At 35.4% G+C, this 20,633-nt stretch overlaps 1 protein-coding gene across 2 annotated transcripts in view; it reads right to left on the minus strand.

The window, feature by feature from the left end:
- Positions 1 to 20,633, minus strand: part of LOC131691552 (slit homolog 2 protein) — a 137,233-nt gene that overhangs the window by 77,000 nt on the left and 39,600 nt on the right. The window contains exon 2 of one of the 2 annotated variants that reach the window (XM_058978059.1): positions 18,019 to 18,408. The exons of the other annotated variant lie outside the window; for it this stretch is intronic. The gene's annotated coding sequence lies outside the window, so the exon portion shown is untranslated. The remainder of the gene's footprint in view (positions 1 to 18,018; positions 18,409 to 20,633) is intronic. 2 annotated transcript variants of the gene reach the window in all.

Raw genomic sequence — 20,633 nt, forward strand, 5'->3', positions numbered from 1 at the left:
GATCATACGTCGGTTTTCACGTACGCGATCGGTCGTTGCCGAAATAATTTCCGCCGTCAAATATATCAACGAAGTAAATTAAATCCCGTCGTACAAAAGGGTTAAGATCACTTTAGGCATACCCTAATAAATATCTTATGATCCAAGAGCCTAACGACCTGTTCAGGGTATAATCCAAACAATATGTGGAATCGTTGGATTATATAGGTTAAAGTTCCTGTATATTTTTTTATTAGGGTGCTTTCAAATATTTTGAAGGAGAACAATTAGCCTCAATATATCGAACCTCTAGCTTCTCTCGTTAGAAAATTTTATATACTTTTTACTAAAAATTAACTATTGTTGCGTAAATATTGCAATATATATAAAATATCGCATTTGCTGATTTTTGGTGATCTATACTACAAAGCATGGTATTTCATATGACAGCAACGGTATTTAAAGTAAAGTGCCCCAATCGAAGATAATTCTATTTGAAAAAGCGATATTTTTTATGTAGAAGTTGTTTAGTAGTTGGTGTTTTAAAGAAAATTATGCGCCCTAAAACAATCTTCAAATTGTCCAAAAGGTATTTTAGTGTGAAATAAAACCTACAAAAGTTATTGAAATAGAAGCATTTTTTCAAGGAACACCCCAAAGCTTACAGTTGGATTTCTCGTGCAATGGAAAGTATAAAAGATAGAGCTTGCATGTCTTCAGCAAATTTGTCTAAAATGTATTTCTCTACAACTTCATTGAAGACAGTCAAGCTCTATCTTGAACGGTTGAAAAGTTCGATTTTAAATCTTGCTAAAATTAGAACTAAAATAGCTAAAATAGCTTCTGTTAAAACAAAAAGAAGGGATTTGCAAAGTACAACAACTTTGCCAAACATATTGTAAGGCTAGGTCATTCAATTTTAGCAAAAAGTTAAAATTCCTGCTAAATTCACATTCTGGACACTGTGCACTGGGTATTTTCATTGCGTAGGGAATAAGCATGGTCTTGTCTGAGTGGAATAATTACTTGAATTATGTATGAGGGTTGATAAATAACAAGATTATCGAATTAACGAAAAAATCCAAAACCAGTTATTAATTTGCGACAGTTATATCAACACGAAGCACATATGCTTTATTGTCATATTCATTGATTTACTTCTAGTCAATTAAATCATCAATCAATGATAGTAATTGTATTGAGTACAAAGCATAAAGGGCGAACACGAAATTATTGCGACACATTCAACAGGGCATAACTTTTTTACCATTGGGTAAAAATCAACCAAATTTTGCACACTTTCTCATTGATGTGTATTGTTTACATGTTGTCAAACTCGAAGTCGTGTTTTTCGATTCAACGAAAATGGAGGTGAACCAACGCGAGTGGAGAGAACAAATTCTTTCCAAACACCTGGGATTTCCTGACCTGTCGCACCGGAAGTTGGGAAAAATGTTGAACATTCACCATTCAACCGTCTTCAGAGTGTTAAAGCGGTTCCAGGAGCGGTTGACGTTGGACCACGGTAAAGGAGCTGGAAGAAAACCGAGACCGGAGAACAAAAAGACGGAGGGAAAGGTGAAGCGGATGATTAAAGCAAATCCCAACGTCTCAAGCCGTGATTTGGCTAAAAAGATCGACATGTCGCAGAGCTACGTCCTGAATGCAAAGAAGAGAGCTGGACTACATACATACAAGGTACAGAGCTTCCCAAACCGCGATGAGCGGCAACAATCGACGGCTAAAACTCGGGCACGGAAGCTCTACGAGAAGATGCTGACAAAATATGGCTGCTGTGTGATGGACGACGAAACGTATATAAACGTTGGAGTTTTTCACCGGCAAGAGCAAGTTCTATGTGGACGACAAATTTAAGAAGAAGAAAATGTCGAAGTTCGCCTCCAAATATCTCATTTGGCAGGCCATCTGCTCTTGCGGACTGAGGAGTGAGCTTTTCGTGACAAAGGGCACAGTAAATGGGGAGATCTACAAATCTGAGTGCCTCGAGAAGCGCCTTTTGCCGTTCTTGCAGCAGCACGACGAAGCTCCGCTATTTTGGCCAGATTTGGCATCATGCCACTATTCTAAAAGGACATGAATCCGCCAAACTGTCCGGAGCTGCGCCCGGTGGAGCAGTACTGGGCAATGATGAAGCGGGAACTTCGGAAGAGCAAGAAGACAGTCAAAGACGAGAAGGACATGTTAAGAAAATGGAGAAAAAAATTGAGAAACTGGTACCAGATGACACTGTAAAGACTTTGATGGAGGGCATCAAGCGAAAATGCGTTCAATTTTACACTCAAGGCTCCATCGATTAACTTTTCTTTTGATTTTTGAAATATATATATATATATATATATATATATATATATATATATATATATATATATATATATATATATATATATATATATATATATATATATATATATATATATATATATATATATATATATATATATATATATATATATATATATATATATATATATATATATATATATATATATATATATATATATATAGATATATATATATATATATATATATATATATATATATATATATATATATATATATATATATATATATATATATATATATATATATATATATATATATATATATATATATATATATATATATATATATATATATATATATATAAAACTACCCTAAAATTTTGGTTTGATTTTAAACATTATAAGAAAATTGGCATGACATTTTCGGTGACAAATTAGTTTTTGTTACGTTCTTAATGTCTCAAGATAGTAATTAACGTAAAAACTACGCATAGGCTATCGGTTATATATTCAACATACAAAGTTAGTCGTTTGAGTTATTTCGGTAACACTTATTTTATACCGTTAAAAATGCGCCGCAGATAGTATTAGGGTTCCTAGTGCCTACGTTAAAATACCGGAACTGAAAAGTTTTTGTCCAAAACACTGAAAGACACCAGAGAGACGTAACATGTTCAAAAATGTATGTTTATTGGTATGTTTTTATAAGCTCATTCTACATTCTAATCTCGCTCAGCGCAGAATCAAAAAATTACTCTATTATAAGCATTAATAAGGGACCATTCATAAATTACGTAACGCGTTTAGGGGGGGGGAGAGGGTACAAAAAGTTGTGACATATTGTGACATATGGGGGAGGGGGTGTAAGCTAGATCGTTACGTAATGTGTTTTTACTGACGAAAAAAATTTTTTTCGAAGAATTTGTTACGTAATAGAGGAGGGGGGGATAGAGAAATTTGTGACAATTTGTTACGTAGGGGGAGGGGGAGTCAATTTTGGGCAATTTTCGCGTTGCGTAATTTATGAATGGTCCCTAAACCGAGCAATCAATTTCAACTGCTTTGTTGCTTATCCACTGCACAAACAGTACAGTATCGTCCCTCAAGCCTAGCAGTGAACTTAGAAAACCACAGAAGTGAAACGAGCCGCTACTACGAGAATTACCATTGCGACTGACTTTAAAAAAAACGTTTTAGACCAAATATGCGCTTGGTAGAACTGTTCCTAAAGGTTATAACAGAGATAATCCTTAGGGAAGTGACTAAATCGTGGGCGTAATGTGATACTGCCAAGGTACCTCAATTTGCACCGCGCACTAACTTGGAGATCATTAAAGGAATTATATCCAAATGAGAATTGAAATGCATTAGTTGAAGAAACTTTTTCCATTGTATTTGCAGCGGTGCATGTTGTGAGAATCCATATGACGAAACATATTTCTTTGTATTTATTTTCGAATAAATAGTTAACATAAGATATTTGAAACAGGCCTGTGCTGTGCTGAAAGGCTGGGTAACTTATATTGCTCATCAAAAGCTTTACATAGTACTGAAAATACCGGTACTGATAAAATGGGTCGGTATTCCCGGGATTTTCGGTACCAGTACTACCGGTACCACAACCCTAGTGCATACCTCTGCAACTCCAGGTTTGCCATGTGAAGAAGTGTTCTCTTGCCTTATACTGAAAATTAAGATGAATCTATCAAACGAATTTGTCTCCTTTGCTCTGTACTGTGAATGGCTTGATTTCCTATACTAAAAATCGTTGATAATGTCTTGCACAGACCAATGTACAGATAAGCATGGAATCAAGATAGCTTCATCATTCTGCCATCCGCAATCAAACACTTGACGCTTGAAACAGATCACCCCATTAATAAGGTCACGCAGCAGGATTATAATGATGCACGAACATGGAGGACTAGCAATATATCTGTTCGGCTATGGTATTTATACGTTCGTGTTACACCCAAGCACATTACGCACATCAGAGGGCAAAGAAAAATGAATGGTTCATTAACATCCATATTGGATACGTGACAGATTCAACATCTTCTTTGCTGTCGTTTTCCGTGGCTCAGCTCACAATCAGCTTGCGTGAAGTGAGCGATGCCACAATAATATCTTAACAAATGTCAGCCAGCAGCCACCTTCCGGTTGCCATTTTACCGCAAAATTCAACCGACAGATAGCATGGCTTGTTAGAAGAACACATCATCGTTGTCACTGTACCGGAAACGACTGCTATGTAAGGGATATTTTGCATCGTCTTTTTCCATTTCCGCATTCGTACAACTTTGTCGGTGTGAATAAAAATTTTTACTTCGACCCTATCTTCAGAAGTCACCCAGCTACCACCATTCCAATCAGTTATAATTCCATCTGACAAGCTCAAGACAGGCGGATTACGAAAGGATATAAGCACACACTTTCTGACACATCAGCTTCTCGTAGTAACGCAAGACGCTGAGAAATTCCACCCGCCCGGAAAATATTCTGCATAACAATGTTGCTAACCCATCTGCGTATGCACAACACAAACTTATGTTATTCCGAATACATGACAGGCTATTTGTTGTTCGCCTCGACATGAATGATGTATGATTAGTATATTGATTGATCTATCGCATATGACTTTGAATTTCAGGAAGGATTTCGGTTTGTTACCTTTTTCATCATCAGAGTTCTTCAGGGAGGAGACCCATTTCTTATGACTCTACGATCAGGAGAGTTTGGCTATTTATGACGTGAATCTTCAATCTAAGCTTAAATTCGAAAAAAAAATTGGGCAGACAATTGTTTCAAACATTTAAGCGAAAAAAGGGGTGAAGTTTAAGATGGAAAAGTTGGTTCAAAATACGCCTACCTACTACTATAGTAAGTACTATTGTCCAAAAATATAACAAAAGAACATGAGGAGATAAAGAAAGGTAGGAAAATGGAAAATGACAACAGTTGAGATCATGATTGTGCAAATGTATGATTTGTTTTAAAATGTTTAAAACATGCAACCACGTCTGAGTATAACTAAAATCCAATTCAAAGTGTTGTTTATTTACCCTCGCAATTCGCTACGTCCAGTTATTCTAACCTGAACGTAAATGTTGGCGCGCCAACGGCATTTTACAAATGAAAAAACACTATACTGAAGTTAATAATTACCGTGAAGTAATGTTTTACCATTTTCTTCGAAACTCTTTAATCCTTTTAAATTACATCGTGCCCTTCGTTCAACAGTGCCCAGGGGCCCTGAGTGATCTCAGTACGACCCTAACTTGATGGTCCAATGAATTCTATATGCATTGGAAGAACCCTACCTACTGCGACGTCTAAAAATAGGTTAGCAATTAATGTGATAAGAGCACTCGTTAAAAAAAATGAGTACCTTGTCATCAGAAGCGTTGTAATGTTCATTCTTAATGGATACAAATCACGCCACTTCGTGGTAAAGCTAGTACCGATGCATGCGAAAGTACTACGTAATAAAATTGAACGCTTCGACAACAACAATGTCTCGGAACAAGAAAGGAGCCATCGACTTTGATTACTAGTCTGCCCCTGTAGGTTCAAGCAGCCCAGCTCATTTATTGTTCACAATAAACAACTCCTTCTTGATTGTTTCCTCGAAGAAAAAACGGTTGCTTTGCGTGTCACGAACAATTTTAGGTCATATGTTTCGATATACTGTGACGTAACAGTCATATAGTATAGAAGTAGTCCATCTGGATGGAGTGCCACTATCCTATGAGTTATATAGATTAGGTACCAAGAAATTTGATAGAAGCAGTGTAGGATTTTTTTTTCATTTAACGTCAAATTAGTATCCAAATTTGAGAAATGATTATATGATAACATGTGCGAAAAAAATCTGTAGATAATGCACATTTGCCGAAATCAACCTTTTTAACGTTAGAGGATAGTCTGGCCAGCCGAGAGGGGAAGCAACAGCCCCGGGGCACAACTTCCAATATGGAGCTCGCAGTTTTACTAGAGAAGTAAACTTTTAACTAGCTGCCGTATGATTCAGTTTTGCATGGGGCCTAACAGTGCATGCTGGTGAATGTTTAAAAGAATTTTAACACATAATGTGAAGCATCTTGTAACTCGAAAATTCACCAATTTGGCTCAAATTGGGAGCATATCAATTAAGTATTGAAAAAAATATTTTTTTAGGCAGTCATCACGTCACATAAAAAATCCAGTATAAAAGTTTAAGACTCGAAACAATTTTGCGATCATTTCTTAGTTTAAACATGAGATTAATTTATGTAAATAGAAAATCTTTGCGGATTTATAACTTTATAACTTTCTGAGACAACGGCACTCAAATTTATCTTATTCGTTTTTTCTTCATTTATTTCTTACAATATTAATGATATTCATGTTATAATTTTCATTTATTCCAATATTTTGACCATTTTGTTCAGACTATTTATTCAGTTCATCTATTTCATTTTACTCACGGTTTTTATTTTATTTACTTTATTCAGTTTATCCATATTACTCATTGTATGGATTTTTGGACATTTCTTCTATTCTTCTCATTTTATGATCCTTTTGTTTCTATTTTACTTTATATTCACGATATACGCATTTTAAACAAAAAAGTTCTTTTTTCGGTAGGGTCAACAATATTTTTTTTCATTTCACGGCCTAGTATGTATATAATTTATACGTATTCATGTTTTGAATCATTTTTGGAATATTTCCAATCAGTATAAATTCGAAGAACAAGTATTTATATAGAAAAAAAAAACCTGTTTTAATTCGCCTAGTGGAAGTCCGTTTCCAATGGAATCTAATAGCAGTTAGTAGGGATCCTGTAGCTTTCATTTGAGACTAAGTTTAAGCAAATCGAGTTAGACATTACTAAGAAGCAGATGTGAATTCAATTCAGGAACTTTTACACTTTTCTGAGGCTTCCGGTTGCGCCGAAAGTGTCTAAAGTGGTCAACGTGGATTTGATTGGGCATCAGTGAGCTTATACCATGTTCACACTACAGAGTTAAAACATGTTAAAATAATTAGCAACAAGAAAAATGTCATCAAGATAGCGGTAAAACACGTTTTAACTCGTAGTGTGAACGTAGTATTAAACTATAAATCAAAACAATTTAGAACACATTTTATTAAGTTTTACAGCTCTTAGATAACCTTTTAACCTTTAAGGTTGGACAGAGAAAGGGTAAAATTCGCAAACGAAAAAAGCAGTTTTTTCTACACCGTATGTCAGATCTTCATAAAAATCAATCAGCAGTACTGTAACAACATTCCAACCTTAACAGTTATGTGCCCAACAAAAAAAAAACACCTTTAACAAGCCAACGTGGGTACCCGGGTACCCACAATTTGAAATGCTCATAACTATGGCTTCCTTTAACCGATTTGGACACTTTTAGATGTTTTGGATTCAGAAACTCGTCCACTTTTTGATTCTGTAGAGTTGAACCGGATGAATGGATCTGGTTCTTGGTAATCCGGATTTTCCGGGGTAATGTTCCAGTAATAGGGTATGATTTGTAAATTTTAATAATGTCCTAGCAATATTAGTATCAAAACTCTTCAAATTGTCTCGGAAGTCTGTTATTTATTGTTACGGGACCCTATGGCAATTTAAAAAATGGAATTGGAATGGAATGGCCACTCATGGCCCCACGGGAACCTGCTCCGGAATGTCCGTTCCGGGGTCAAATCACCAAATGGTTCCAAAACCACGAGATACAGCCTACTGATACAATTCCAAGAATTTTGATACCCATATTGCCAGTATTCCATAGAAGTTCACAAATGGTACCCCATACTGGAACCTGCTTCCGGAAATCCGGATTCCCGGAAACTGAATGAAGTAACCCGATTCATTTTTACCACGTCCAAAAGCGGATGAGTTCCTGAATCCAAAACACCCAAAAGCATCAAAATCGGTTGGAACCCGGGTACCCACGTCGGCCTGTTACGTAGTAAAAAAATTCAGGAGCCCCTCCTAACTCCCTCCCTTACTATATCAACAATATTATTAACCCAAAAGCTTGACTTAGTGAAGTTCTAAGATGTCGCAAAGTTTCGATTTCCAGCTATGGATAAAACATGGGAATTTTATTGATTGAAACCTAAAAAGGTACCCGGGTACCGCGTCGGATACACAACGGTTAACGCAACTCCGGAACCGGAAGTCGGAATCAAATGAATTTCAATAGCAGCCTATGGCATCGTTGCACCTTTCATTTGAGACTAAGTTTGATAAAATACGCCATCTCTGAGTAACTGATGTGAATTTGTTGGTCACATACATACATACACACGCACACACACATACGCACATACACAGACATTTGCCGAACTCGACGAACTGAGTCGAATGGTATGAGAGACGAAACCCTCCGGGTCTCGGTTAAAAAGTCGGTTTTCGAGTGATTACATAGCCTTTCTATGGGAGAGGGATTCCATGAGAAAGCGGTCGATCGCAAAATATGCCATCGTCCGATTCGAGCAAAATTTGCAATATTTTGTTGCAAGAATAATTTTCAAAAAGGCCTAGACGTTTCTACGTGCATTAATTTCCAAATATTTTTGGTCGATTGCTCTATTTTATACAGCAAAACTATCTGAGAACGAGTTACAGGGAATGAATACTTCTTTGCGAAAAAGTATGCACTGAAAAAAATTTGTGTCAATTTTCACAAACGCAAAAATTTATATTAAAAATTTAAATAACAAAAAAAATTTTTTTTGAATTTTTTATATTCTGTTTCCATGATCCAAATACACTAAAAATGTCAACAATCTAATGTTCATTGTTTTCTTTTACATCTTTAAAACAATGAACATTAGATTGTTGACATTTTATGATGGGTTAACGTGAGTAACTTTTAAGAAGGTCATATTTACACGAATTAATGGTTTTTGTTGGAGCCAAATTCCAAATATCTCGAAAAGTATCGCATTTTGGAAGAGTTTTGTTAAATGCTTTTTGATTTAAAATAATACTTTGAATTATATTACAGTTTTGTATGTCAATCACCATAAAATTTAAAAACATGTATAAAGTTATTGTTAGAAAAACATTTATTGCCGATAAGTTCTCCATCATGCGATAGTGCATTCAAAATATTACTTTTCTCTTTAGATATTGACAATTTAAAAATTTAAAAAAATGTTTTTTTTCAATATAAATTTTTTATATAATTTTTTTTTTGTGAAAAATGTTTTTTCTGTGTATATTTATTTTTCATTCAGTCCCTGTACTCGTTCTCAGATAGTTTTGCTGTAAAACAAAAAGTAACTGAACAAAAAATGAAATTAATGCATGTAGAAACGTCTACGCCCTTTTAGAAAAATTTGCTTGAGTCAAAATAATCATATTGACTGTGGAAACTGTATAGTCTTCCATGCCGGTTTCAAAGTTTCAACGGAATATAAAATGGTCGGTCACGATTTTGGAGATTTTCGGATGGATTTTCGTGAAACTCCTCCGGAGCAAGGCATAAATCTACTTAATCCACCCAACAGTGAGATGAGACATTTCTTACACAAGTTATTGTTGGATTATGCATTAATTTGCAGAATTCATGCAAAGTTGGTACCCAACTAGAGGTGGGAAACACTGTGAATGAATGAAAGGAAAGAAATGAAAGGAATGAAAGGAATGAAAGGAATGAAAGGAATGAAAGGAATGAAAGGAATGAAAGGAATGAAAGGAATGAAAGGAATGAAAGGAATGAAAGGAATGAAAGGAATGAAAGGAATGAAAGGAATGAAAGGAATGAAAGGAATGAAAGGAATGAAAGGAATGAAAGGAATGAAAGGAATGAAAGGAATGAAAGGAATGAAAGGAATGACAGGAATGAAAGGAATGACAGGAATGAAAGGAATGAGAGAAATGAAAGGAATGAAAGGAATGAGAGGAATGAGAGGAATGAAAGGAATGAGAGAAATGAAAGGAATGAAAGGAATGAAAGGAATGAAGTGAATGAAAGTAATGAATAGAATGGAAGAAATGAAAGGAATGAAATGGATGAAATAATGAATATACAAATAAGATGAATATGTCGTTTATGTAGATAAAATTTATCAAATAAACGAAATTAGAGAAATTGAAAATGAATAAAAATAAGAAAAAACGGAATCAAATAAATCACGTTTTTAAAATAAAAATCAAAATGAAGTTGTAAAATTAATAAAATAAATTAACCCTCTGCTGCCCAATCCCGCCTTTTGGCTGGTACGAGATATTCGTTATAGAATGTACAAAACACGATTGTAGGCGTACATTATTCGTTCGTTGAAATCATTATGTTGAGAAATTTCGATGTTGAAATTTGAAGATTTGGTGAAAACGTACAAACAAATTATGGAAGCTGTGAAATTTTGTTGTGCAGTTACTAAAAACTAGCAAAAAATCTCAACCCTTAAAATGTTTGGAATTATTGAGGAATGATTGAAAAATGCGCAACTTTCTTGAAGTGGAAACATTATTTTCGGTTTTTTCGTAACAAAAGCAATCTATAGTAACTATTTTACGCAAAGCAAAAATTTGGGCAGGAGAGGGTTAAATTACTTCAAATTAATAATGTTGATGAGAAGAATAAAGTAAATGACTGAAAAAATAGTCAAATTATTAAAATTATTAAATAAAATGTACCAGAAAGTTCAATTTATTTTTGAATTTAAAGATGCTTTTGGTCACAGATTTATGAAAAAAATGTATCTTGCGTCAATTGACCAACGCACTATTTGAATTGATACAGTGACACAATCTCATATTCGTACACCTCTGGTGTATATGTTTAATATTGTTTCACAAACGTTTGCGCTATTTAATATAGGTATTGTTTTGTAAATGTGGTAGTAGAATCATCATCTGTCATTTTCTTATCATTTGTAATCTAAAGTGTGCAAGTTTCCGTACACTACACATAAAAAATCATTATTTGGTGTGAAAATGGCACAATTTCATATCCGTACACTTTTGAAAAGTCATTTAATTTGTAATTTAGGACCTGTTATTTCTTTATTTTTTTTTTTGCTTGCTTTGAAAAATAGATTTTATGACTACAGAAAAGTGTTCATTGGCATAGTTTCCTCAACACTAGTTCCCTCAAATTACCGTAATGGTAAAAAAGTAAACTACCTGCCATTATGAGACGGAAACTAATTATTACTCACCAAAATGAAGCTAAATCACTTCATAAAATCTTTGAAATTGTTCAAAGGCTGTGTTCAACTATTGAACATGTTGTTAAAAACTTTGAGATGGCGAAATACAGAACAGATAGTGCGAAAAACTTGAACCGCAAAAAAATTTCGATGAGGGATAAACGATTTTTAATTAGAAAAATTTGGGAAAATCGAGTAATTTATGTTATGTACATGGTAAATAAATTGAATCATAGCATTTAAGTAAAAGTGTGCTCTGGTGCGGCTCGTAATGTACGGAGAACGGACAATTACAATGTCTGTGTTCTTAGCAAGAAGCTGTTCATAAATGAGAAGAACAAAGAATTGATTTTTATACACTAAACAACTTGGAATATTGGAAAGATGTTAAACTTTGTCTACGAGTCCAAATTCAACATCTTTGACTCAAACGGCTGTTGTTTTGGGTGGAGAAAATCGAACTCAGACCTGGACGTAATAGTCTTATAACAGCAGCTAAGCGCAGTGTGTGGACTTATTGTATGGGGTGTTATATGTCCACTAGAAGTGCTAGAAATTTGGTCTTCATTGATGGAATGATGGATCAGAATGTGTATTTTAATATGAATATCTTAAAATAAATTTTAAAGGAAAGCTTCCGTACAATGGTACTTTTACTAAAAAATGGTGGAGATTGGAAATTCGATCAGGAGAAGTACCTAAAGCATAAGGCGTGCAAAAAAACGTTTAGAGTAAATTTATAATTGCTAATGTTATGGATTCTCCACTGCAGACCTCGTTTATTAATTAATTAGAAAAATAAATGGGAGTATTTGGATAAAAAGCGCAAAACTATCCGGATTATAATGAGAATGATCTTAGAAACTACTATTTAGAAGAATGGGATAAAATTTAAGTCGAATGCACACAAAAACTAGTGGTTATCATTCCAATACGATTGAAAACTGTAATTACAAACAAAAGGTACCACATCGAATATTTATTAGAAAAATTTCAATTGTTTTTTGAAAAAATATGCCTACTGTACGAATATGAGATTGCATGTATATTTGACTATCTTTGTAATTATGATTTTTTTGTGAAAAAATGAGCATTTGTAGTACAAAGATAATTATTGTATCTTCCTTATGCTGTCCAGTAAACTGTTTCTACATAAGTAAAATGTCTCGTGAACTAATTTTTTACTTGTAAAATTCATATAAGCATTCTGCACAGCGGTGTACGAAAATGAGATTGTGTCACTGTACATGATGGACGACATTCATAATGGGAGTTCTAGTAATGACAGAATTATAAAACACTTATGTGTGGTACATTTGCAAATAATAGAATTTTCAGGTCCAGAATTTTAAAGCGTAATCGGAAATAGTTAACTGAGATAAGGTCACATGCGCTTTCAAGCCCCTTAATCAATGGACTATAGCAAGAGAATGTAATTCGTGATTGAGACTGATAAATACCTCAATGTAAATTTCCAAAAAAAGAACAAATAAAACGGAGTGCGACGTGTGTAGGTTATTTTGGCCAATATTCTATTGTCATTTACGCAATACCAATTAGTACATTTAGTCGATTACTATTGAGTCACTTTGCAATAATCCTTATAGTTTGCAAATGGTTTTGTTTGGAATTCTCGTTCCGAAGATATGAGTTAATGAGCCATATATAAACCAGTACCATGAAAAAGAAGTGCTGGAGGCTATTAGAATAAGTATTTAGTTTCTTGGAAAAGCAAGTGGCCATTGAAAGTGGCTCTGGACACGTAGGCTACTTCTGAGCTATGAACATTCATAAAATTACAAGTCTTAATTTTTTGCAACTAAATATGTGTTTAGTCACATTGAAAGAGGTACCTTGGAGTTTTCAGTACAAACCAGTGTCATTTGTTGCTTAACAGTAATGTGTAGGGCGAAAATCTAATCCGATCAACTGCCTGTCTAATTCATGAACTCCAATTGTAATCCTCGCTAATTTATATGTAGAATATGGAGCACTCAAACGAAACGTGTACTTTATTATCAAACGCCTCTCGACTAATTGTGACTGCCATTGAAAATCCAATTGAAGCATTCTCAGCATAAGGCAAATATGGGCAACTGGAACCTTCGCTATAAGTTTGGAAAAGCTCTATACTGGTATCCCCTATCAAGCCTTTGGAAACTTTTTTCCCGAATCGAATTTGTGAATATTTTTTGAATTTAATCCGTTATTCGTCATAAAAGTTCATGCGAGTACAAACAATATTCATTTTCAATAGTATTATTACAGAAAAATTATTTTTCAAATAACATATATGAGTATAGATTTCTTACGAAATTCAATAGATATTCGAAGAGTTTAAAATCACACGTGGTCTCTTTCCAAATTTTGTCGTCTTCAAACATCCATATTATCTAGTTAAGTGAAATATCTGTCTTAGATACCCAAAGATTTTCTTAACCCATTCATGCCCATGTTATTTGTGGACAACAACATTTTTAAACAGCTATAACTTTTGATTGGGACGAGATTTACTCACATAAACACGATATGCTCATTAATGTGACTATTGCCTTTCATTTGAGTATTAACAGTTACAAGGATCAGCTCTAGAACTGAAGTTATTGCAATTAGTCTGATTGGATTCCGATGGAGCAGTGCTGCCAGGAACAGTTTACGTTGACGATGGAAAATGATTTTTTCATATATCTTCGTTATGGTGCAATATTATTGAAAACTCATAAAACCTATCAATTTAGACTGTCGTTGGCTACGTTTTCCACGTAATTGGACTATTGTAATTATTCTAGGAGAATTGTATTGAGTATTAGAAGGTAAAAATTGACCAGCTTCTAGCACTGCCATGGAAGCACCTATCTTCATGAAAATAGGCTTTTCGTGTTTCTTGACCCCACCGTTATCAAGGAAAAATAGTTTTGAATCCCTACACGCACTACAAAAATGTTGGGCATGAAAGGGCTAACTATAATGTATATAAATCTTCAGTATAGAATTGAATTAAATTGGAGTTTATTTAGTTTTAGATTTTTGGTCACATGCCTACCTATAGTGCAACGTTTCGAAGGGATATTTCTTCATTTTCAGACGGAAGCAGGGTTTGAACATTAGTTATAGTTATTTTGCATTTTTTTTATTCAAAGACAGTTGTTCTTGATGATGCAACGAGTATAATATGAATATGGATTATATGGAAAATCTATTATCTCACTACTGGGTTGATTACTTGGTGTATGCATATACCATCCAATATCTACCTCACGGTTGAATGCATAACTTATACAAGGGGTAAATACTGCAACTCTGGCAAAACTTTCCCTTTGATGTGAACTTGTTTGAAGTGAACTTGCTTATTAATTCATGCAATAGTTAATTCATTATCGAGTGAATTCACAAATTGTTTCCGAAATCGATTACCTTGAATCACGTATATGTTGATTCATACCTCGATATTCAAAATCGTTTTAGTTTCGCCCCGAAAATACCAGTAAAACAATACTCTTTCCGTAACGGTCTCATTTTTAGTTATTGAAAAATGATTAGCAAGGAATAAAAAAAAAATTTAATATCTCCGCCATTCGTGAACCGATTTTCTCTATAGCTTGTTAGATAGGCATTTTTATAAGCTTCCTAATCATGTGCGCATAGCTTGACTTTTTTGTTTTGTTTGTAAGTTATATGCTTAACCGTTATGTATCCGACGCGGTACCCTGGTACCTTTTTAGGTTTCAATTGCATGAAATTCCTATGTTTTATCCATAACTGTAAATTGAAGCTTTGTGACATCTTAGAACTTCACTAAGTCAAACTTTTGGGTTAATAATATTGTTGATATAGTAAGAGGGGGGAGTTAGGAGGGGATCCTGAATTTTTTTACTACGTAACAGGCCGACGTGGGTACCCAGGTACCCACAAAACTGAAATGCCAATAACTAAGGTAATTTCCAACCGATTTTGATGCTTTTGGGTGTTTTGGATTCAGGAACTCATCCGCTTTTGGTCTTGGTAAGAATGAATTGGGTTACTTCATTCGGTTCCCAGGAATCCGGATTTCCGGAAGAAGGTTCCAGTACTGGGATATTATTTGTGAACTTCAATGGAATACTAGCAATATGAGTATCTCGTGGTTTTAGAACCATTTGATGATTTGACCTCGGAACGGACATTCCGAATCACGTTCCCGTGGGTTCGTGAGTGGCCATTCCATTCCAATTCCATTTTTTAAATTGCCATAGGGTCCCAAAACAATAAATAACAGACTTCCGAGACGATTTGAAGAGTTTTGATACTCATATTGCTAGGACATTATTAAAATTTACAAATCATACCCTAGTACTGGAACATTACCCCGGAGAATCCGGATTACCAAGCACCAGATCCATTCATCCGGTTCAATTTTACAAATCAAAAAGTAGACGAGTTCCAGAATCAAAAAAATCTAAAAGTGTCCAAATCGGATAAAGGAAGCCATAGTTATGAGCATTTCAATTTGTGGGTACCCGGGTACCCACGTTGGCCTGTTAAAGGTGTTTTTTGTTGGACACATAACAGTTAAAACCTGTTGTGTTTTGGAAAAAAAATCACCCATATCTCAGAAAGTATACAACATATCCAAAAACAAAAATAATGGCGTCTTATGATCATATTAGGCCTTTCATTTGAAACTAGGTTAGTTAAAATCGCTTCAGCCAGTGCTGAGATAATTACATGACATTAGTGTACATACATACAGACACACACACACATACATACAGCCATTGTCACAATTTGTCGAACTGAGTCGATTGGTATAAGTCACTCGGTCCTCCGGGCCACGGAAATTTTTTTCATAGTTTGAGCGAATTTGTTTTTTTGAATTTATCCTCGACAATTGTTTTATATTTCAATAATAAGAAGAAAGAGTCTTCAGCAAAGTTTATTGGAATAACATTTTCTAAAACTTTGCTGGAGATACGAATCTTGAATATGAACTGTTTGAAAAAGTAAAATTCAGATCTCAGTACCAGCTGGATTAATTATATTCATATTGCATCTTGTACTGAAACTTTTTCAAAGACATCCATTGCTAAAATGCGAAACTCGCGAGATAATTAATTTGGGCCAGTTGTTCACAGTGCTGGACCACTGTTGCGTTTCCCACAGGTGATTTCTGGCGAGCCATGACGATAAGTCCGTGCAATGAAAAGAGACATTCCACGTCCACGGATGTGAGTTTCTTGGAGGGCAAGGCATATGGGTTCGTACGAGCATTAATCGACTTCCGGTTCATTTCCAGGCCGGATTTACTGGGACCGAGGTTTGATCTCAAACCGTTTATGTTTCATGCAACAGCTAACGTACAATTATTCTTTCCGGGAATCAACCCGGGATGGAATCAGCTGGCTTGGTTTGGTCATAGTGGACTTATTTCCGAATCTTGTTGGGCTCGTTAGTGCTAGCGTAGCTGCGTGATAAGGTGAGTTGATGTGAGGATGCAAGTAGTGACTCTCCCTAGTGCAGGGGTGTTTTTCTATACGAAAGCGTTTGACTGGTGAGATTGTTGTTTGCGTTTTTTTGTGAATGCTGTGATTGCCTAATTGAAACGCAACTGGGGGCTTTGAGCAACCAGCAACGTGGTTGTATGGGAAGAATCATGGATTTCTGGAGGTTGCGTTGTCGTTGTGCGGGCGATTGGACTTCCTTCCCAAGCGCCATCGTTCAGCAGGATTAGTGAGAGGCAACAGTGCACCAGTAGGCATGTGAGCTGATGTGTACTGGGTTGTATGAACAGACATCTGCTTGGGAGGCCAGCGAATCGGACCGTTGGTGATTGTGACCGTTTTGAACTGTTGTATAGTTTGGCAGGCGGTATACCTGCATGGTGCCGTGACGGCCGTCGAAGTTAAACCAACAGCGAGTTACCTATGATGAACGACACTATTGTGCTCATACACCTTCTGGTGAATAAAAGGAGAGAGTCACCTCCCTTGCCCCTCTCTGGAACCACCACTAGATCATACATATAGATATAAAATTTCTATAAGCCACTGTAACCATATGATACTAACTCGAAGTTACACATCTAAATCAATTTAACAATTCAACTAAAATTCGCGTCACGTACCAGTTCAGATGCACATTTATTGACTAAAAATGGCAGCGCTGTTTGTTTGTTAAGCCGTTTTTGGTCAGGAAAATAGTTGAGCGCTATGATATGTGTTATTGATATGGCTTGGTTATAAGTGAATAAAGTAATCCCTGTCTCGCTTGCGATGATGCTGCATATACAGCTTCCTATCAAATGAAGTAGCAGATTTAGCGAATGGTTACTTTTCCCACAAACATTTCGGAACAGAAGCTCGTCGAATCCTTAAAAAGTCGTATTTCAATGCTACGATAGTTAAGGTTATATATCAATGTAGTTGTACATGCCTGGAAACATATTTCAGGATAAACAAATGAATACGTTCATTTGACAGATAATCCTAACATATAGCCATATAAAACGAGTCTGTATCCTAACAGCTCAAAAACAAACAAACCTGACATAGATTGATTCGATTAATGTACAAATATCGCTCCTTGCAGCGCTTTGTCGACTTACCAATACAAAAACGGAAGTTTGTATGCTCCCGGCTGTTCCATAGCCTATATCATCACCATAATTGCAGGCGTCGGCCTCTTATATCAATATATGTATATTTCACCACAATTTCCCGCGTGCACTATTTTGGGCTATTTTATTCCGATGTGTTTTCCCGGACCCGAACGGTAATCACGCTATGCTCGCTATGTAGCGCAATCACTTGCGATGAATTATTTAGCACTGGCACTGGCTGACGGTGAACCAACAAGTTGCAGCCAAACTTCCGCTCGTTTTCACTTATTTGGATTGGATCCGGTTGAGGAAGTGCTAGTGTGGCACTAGTGGCGGTAGTGACAACGCTGCAAACCAATCCAATTTTCACCGAAACGGATCACAACACTCCCGGCACTGCAAACGGAAAGGGAGAAGAAAACAAAACTGGTGATTAGTTTGGAACAGTAATCACTGTTGGGAAATTCGATTTATCAACGCATTTGAACGCGATATTTTTTTGTCCATTTCCAATACATATGTAGCAGGTATGCATAATCAATTCGTGTTGGGAATTTCCTATCCAATCAATGAGTAATAAATGAGTTTGAATTCAGTCACTACTGAAACCCACTCAATCTGAAACATTATTACCAACAGCCGTCTGTAAATTTCTAGAATCGGCGTTGTCGGATTGTAAGTAATCATGATAACATAATTTGCTAGGAAAAACCTATTGTTGTAAATGTACCTAAAACAATGATTTTCCCTCTAAAGGGCAGATACTAAAGAGAAACACATTAAACATACAACTAGTTTCTGAGTAATGTTGGTAAATTAAATTTGCGACCAACCAATTTCCGGGTTGTAAACGAAAAATATGACTTCCAAATTAATTAAAGTTTTCATATTTTGTACCCCCGAGGTTGGCTCCTGTATGGCGGATATTAATTCGCATAAAATATAGAACGCAAACCGGGCGCCTCGGAGTGCCTCCTGTTGCTGTTTAAATGTTAATAGGAATAATGAGGGCGAAGGACGAACAAATACTTGAAACATGGAAACGATGCTACAGGCGAATTTTCGTGCTTCAAGTGCGGTGCTACTGGAAGCGTATCTTTTTCGAAAAAGCATTATGGCAAGGAATGAAAACATGAACATATTTCACTTCCTGTGAATGCCGGATTACGGCTGCCTTTAGTTAAAAATTCATGCAACCATTTCATCGCTGTGCTGTGCTTCAGGAACAAACGACTGCTTTAAAGTTCCATTTTCTGCCTTTTTGGACTACTGCATGGAAAATCGTTAACAAATCTGGTACTTTTACATCCTTCCACACGATGATCACGAAATCTGTTTCAATTGATTGTTAAATAATAGCAAAAAGGAAATTTCTCTAAATGAGCTTGTCAGTACATATGTTGCAATAGTTTGTATCCGTATCCGTGCGTGTTTATAGTTCCTTTTTAAACACTCGATGGCACATATATCTGTAAGGAAAAAAGTTCTCCATCTTCCCATTGGTATTGAGACAACAAGCCCGGGACAGTTCCAGAAGAGCCGCGGCAAAGTCGCCACGTATCAAAATTAATCAAAGCTCATATCAGTTTATGGGGGACGGTTGAGACGATTTTCACAAACTTAGTCCCAAATGAAAGGTATCTAATCGCCATAGATATCTATAAAATTTCATAAGGATCAATTATATGCAGCGTTGTACCGTTGTGTACTCCAGTATAATTCTCTCGCAGGAAAATTTCGTATGTTACCTTCAAGATTAAAAGTCGAATAAAGAAAAGTCCTTTGTAAGAATCGGATATATTTTTTAGTGTTTTTATGCTGAACATTTTTAAGCAACTCTTATATCGAAGAGCTCTTGTCCGATTTTTACGCTTGAAGTTTATATCCTATTTTTACATTCTAATACAGTAAGTTTCCGTTTTTGGAATGCTCCCATTTTGGCACATTCCGATTTTGACAACAAATGGGTTCCGTTTTGGCAACATTCTTGTTGTACATAACAAGTCTTTGAAAAATGTGCAGTAAATATTTTTTTCGTGTCAATTGACATGATATTTGACTTTATTTGCAAACATGGGAGTCATATTATTCCTCGAAGGCGCAAATCATCTTCTTTACAAATTTTGTTAAAATTGTCTCATAGTTTCAATACATTACTATGATAATTTTGAGATATTTTTCGCAATGTTGTTATGCAGTTATGTTAAGGGTTAACTATATTTTACACTATACGTGTCGTATTTAATGATTACAATAAATAGAAATATAGATAAATAGAAATGTATTATTTATGTATAATATCACTAGTAACAGAGTAACTAGTGTCTGACGGAATCAATTTTTATAGTACGACCCAGAGTCTGTGCACTTTAAGAGTCAAGTACAGAGGAATGCGCTACACTGCATAATAAGACTAGTTCTGGAGAAAATTTTCAATAGAACGATTATTACGACGTCACTACAAAACTTGGCACTAAATTTTCAGTACATATCGAAAGCCCGTATTTAGGAATACAAAACTACCAAATAGTTTGTTTTAGCTTTTCGATGTCTTTGGCAAATTTGTTTATTCAAATGAATGGAATTAGGGAGGTCCTTGTGGTTGGGGTGTTCAAAGTATC

The sequence above is a fragment of the Topomyia yanbarensis genome, chromosome 3, assembly GCF_030247195.1.
Source record: "Topomyia yanbarensis strain Yona2022 chromosome 3, ASM3024719v1, whole genome shotgun sequence".
NCBI classification, from domain to species: domain Eukaryota; kingdom Metazoa; phylum Arthropoda; class Insecta; order Diptera; family Culicidae; genus Topomyia; species Topomyia yanbarensis.